Raw genomic sequence first — 4,471 nt, 5'->3', positions numbered from 1 at the left:
ACATTAAGAGATGAGAAAAGGCCAAATATTTATATTTGTCCTCAAGGAGAAATCATGAATTGGGATTGATATGGGATAATGGAAGATTACTGGCATAGGAGGAATGAGTGGTAAGGGGTGTTTATTAAAGTTATTTATTTTAAATAAATGGAATGAAGAGAAGTGACAAATGATGATAATCATATATATATTTATTTAATGGATTTAATGGATTAATAATATAATGGAGAATAGAAAATGAAATTCATATTATAATAAAGTAAATAATATGAATAATGGATAATGGAAATAAAATAATTGATAATAAGGATCCACGTGGTGATTAAAATTTAAAATTTGAAAATGAGGAAAATTTAAATTAAAATTTTGTGTGTCTATATTTTGCCCGACTTTGAGACAACGCAATCTATCATGTTGTTTCAAAGAAAAATTGATCAATAGATATATACCCTAGAGATATCCTAGAAATGATGATATTTGATATTGTATGACCCCTTGAGAGATTAATCAAATAGATTGATGGAAATATTGATTTATCAATAGAATGATTGATATTTCGCAAGTGATCGAGCTGATATGCATATTTGATGAAAATGCACAATTGATTGACATAACTGAGCAATTGATGGAAATGAGTAGTCTATCCAAGTTTATAAGCTAATTAAGTTGACTCAATTGAATAAGCTAATATCAATTAATGCTCGTGTAGGATAATTTTATTCAATGATTGATTGATTGATCCAAGGGCAATGAGATTTTGAGAAGCAAGTTGATTGATTTGATAAAGCAATTGATAAAGAGATTAAGAGACATGTATTAGTTGGATAAAGCATTTGATTGATCTCTCTAATACAAGGAAGATTAAGAAAATGAATAAAATGACAAAAGAAATGATTGAAGAAAAAAAGGGATGGATAATGAGAGAGAAATGAAGGTGATGAGAATTCTTGTGCTTTTTAAAGTAGTTAAATCGTCATAGAGCTTATTATGTAAAAATGATAAACTCGTCTAGATATGGATCAGACCCAAATGAATCGATATACTAATTGTGTGTAAGAAAACACATAAAATAGTTAAGAAATGCCCTAGTTCACATGAGATCCATACATCCTCGATGATCTTAGACAATCATGTTCTAAGATGAGTCATTATATTACTATGGAATAGTCCATAAGTAGAAAAATGGTGAACATTATTGGCATTTGCATGAAGATTGTATTAATGATATGTTATGTTGTCATTGATGTCAATTAACCATTAATGATATTGTTGATATTGTTGAAATGATGTTTTGTAACTAGTAGGAAGAATTTGTGCAGTGAACCAGTATTGCTATATATTGGAGAGTTGAACTAGTAAACAGTAAACCCTACATGTTTTTTAAAAACCCTAATCGATTAAGTTTAGTGAATTGATTATATTGGTTTCCAATCTGATGATGAGTGACAATGATTATGAAATGTATGATTATTATATAAAGATAATTTCAAGTGATTTTGGTGCATTGATGTAATAGTTTTTATCTAGGGAATGAGCAAGTATACTGCATATAATGCAAAGTGCATGATGATTTACTAAGATCGATGAAGTGGTGATCAAGGAGCGATTGAGGTTTCATTGATTGATGTGCAAAGATTGCTATGTAATCTAATGATCATACTTGAACTGACTTGTTTGTAATCTCTATGAGAATTAGTTTTATGTTGTGTTACCAACCTAGTTGATTTGTTGATAAGGTCGATGAGTTGTTTAGTTTCAGAGTTGTTAAACTTTTAGTTGAGTGTGTGGTTGCTGAATTGGATGATGTATCTACAGTTTGAGTAAATTCACATAGGAGCATGAAAAGGATCTGATCAAGAAACTGTAGTGCTATTCAGATAGATCAGCAAACTCATGTTGTTTTCTAACAATTACAGCAGAAATGAAATCTCTTAACCGAGTAAGCTCTAACAAGCTTGGTTCTATTCAAATCCTCTAGCCAGGTGATATATTAGCTTGGATTTTCAAATCCTCTATCGAGGTTACTCCTTATAGGGTATTTATTCTAACAAGGCATTGTAGTCAATCCCTTAACAAGGTGGTCCCTAACAAGATCTATTCTTAATAAGACTTTTGTAAACCTTTAACAGGCTAGGTTCCTAATAGGGTCAACTTCAGAAGAGTTCAGATAGTTATATTGTGAGTCTCATCTCACTATGGCTTTTCCCATTTGGTTTTCCATGTCAAAAATATGTGTCAAGCAGTGACTGTTTTTGTGGTTATGTTCTTATGGTTGATTTACTTAACTACTTTGATAAGTCATGATAACCTAAAGCATTGAAAAATGAAGTCTATTGACATATGAAAAAGCATCTGGATGTTTATGAGTTTGAAGTTGTTTACTGTTAATTTGTTGTAACAGTCAACCGGTTTATCTTATGAGTTTTTATCTTGACAGTGATATTACATTGATAGTTTACTTTGAGAGATTGATTTTGAGATTGTTGAAGTTGGTATCAATTTTTCTATCTACTGATTCACCCCCCCTCCCCACCTCTCAGTAGTTGACCAAATACTTATTCTTTCATCATACCATCAAACATGGCCCATCCTTGCCTTTCTAGTCAAAGATGTCCCTAAGATAAAATCTCTAGTTAGAGATATCCCAGAAAACCTAAAAGACATGTCACCAAAGATAAAATTAAAAAAATTCAAACAAAAAGACATTATGTTCTAATAAAAAATGATCATGTCTAGTTATTGTGTTGATTTACATATTTTCATAGGGTGTTGTTATATCTTCACAATATTAGTCTAGTTGTGTCATGATTTTGTTAAATTCCAAAGTTGCATGCTTGTCTAAAGTTTTATCCATCCACGAAGTGAATGTCTTTATTGTGAAACAAAGGTGAAGTGATACAAATCAATGGTGCAAGTGAAAATTTATTGTGGTTTATGAGTGAATAGATAGACAAAAGTGATAGTTTCTCCAACCATGAGATGCTAAATATTCCAACCCATCACTAAGGTTGAGGAGATGCCTCAATGATGGATATGACTAGCTTATTATGTAGAAGCAGTGCACATGGGGGTTATGCAAAACAATCCACAAGCTATGATGGGGTGGAAAGGTTATTATGATGAAGATGGATATGGATGGGAATGATCAAGTAGAGTGTTGAAGGAAAGATGAATGATGTCCCTAAACATGGTGTTGGTTACCTAATATTCACCATGGTATTTGCCCGAGGCACCATCAAAGTAATTTTAACACTTGGATGAATTGATTTTTCTTTACTTTTTGTATTTTTCACTTTTCTTGTTTTATTTTTTCAAGACTTTTTTCACATTTTTTTTTCAAGTTTTTCATTACATTTTTCTTTAATTTTTTTTCATTTTTTCTTTTCTTTTTTTTGGACTATTTCTAATTTTTTTTGTATTTTTTCATAATCTTCAAAGAAATTCTTTGAAATTTTCAAGTATGAAACCTATGACAACAAATTATGTTAATTGGCTATTAAACTAGTTCATCTTCTGGAGTAGCCAACTGATATGCTCCCAAATAATATGCAATAATAATGATATATTGACCTCACCTGTCAATTTTAAACTTGTATTTATCTTTTTCTTGATCTTGCTAAGAAATTGGATATTTGACTAGATGATCTTTTGCCTTCCTTTCCAAAGAAACTAGGGTATAATTACTAGTGTGTGCCCCATAAACGCCCATATGTGTATCAACTAAAGCAGTTTGGGTGACTATGATAGCAAAGACCTTTGAATAAGTTCTACAAAAATTCCATTGATGTAACACTTTGCCAAGAGGGGATGGATGTATGGAATAATTTAATGTGGGATGAAGGCTTATGAGTGTGAAAAGAAGTGAAAGCATTATGGAATGATGGAGAGTTAGGATCAACAAGTATGCTTTTTGACTTGTAATTTTAGAACTTTTGCCACCAATTATTTTAGCATTAAGGGAGATAAATTCATGGCCTTCTTTCTTCATAGGGTATTTATTCTTAACTTTTAGAGTCTAATAGATTTTGATTTTGATTTGGGCTAGAGGACTTTTTCTTATTTTTGACTTTTTAATTTTTCTTTTCATAGCTTGATTTTCGATCTCTATTGAGAAAGGGATTTTGTACTTCTTCTTGATCCAAGTCTAGGAGAGGAGTGGAAATGCAAGGAGTGGATGAGATGTTAAGGTTATGCAAATTACCAAAAGGGTTGGTAATATATTCAATGGATTCTTTATTGGAAACACTCTCATAACTATTGATACCAAGATTCGCTTGCACGTCTAAAGAAGATTTGCATTTAGAATTTGTAGCCATAATATTACACGATTCATACCTCATTCTTTGGCATTTTAAATTATCTTGTTCTATCATTTTATCGTCTAAAACTCCCCATTTAATTTATGATGTGCCATAATTTTGAGGAGACAAAGGTATCTTTTAAATGCAGAGAGCATAACTCACATAATATT

The sequence above is a fragment of the Cryptomeria japonica genome, chromosome 8, assembly GCF_030272615.1.
Source record: "Cryptomeria japonica chromosome 8, Sugi_1.0, whole genome shotgun sequence".
In the NCBI taxonomy this organism is placed as follows: domain Eukaryota; kingdom Viridiplantae; phylum Streptophyta; class Pinopsida; order Cupressales; family Cupressaceae; genus Cryptomeria; species Cryptomeria japonica.
This window is presented reverse-complemented; position numbering follows the sequence as displayed.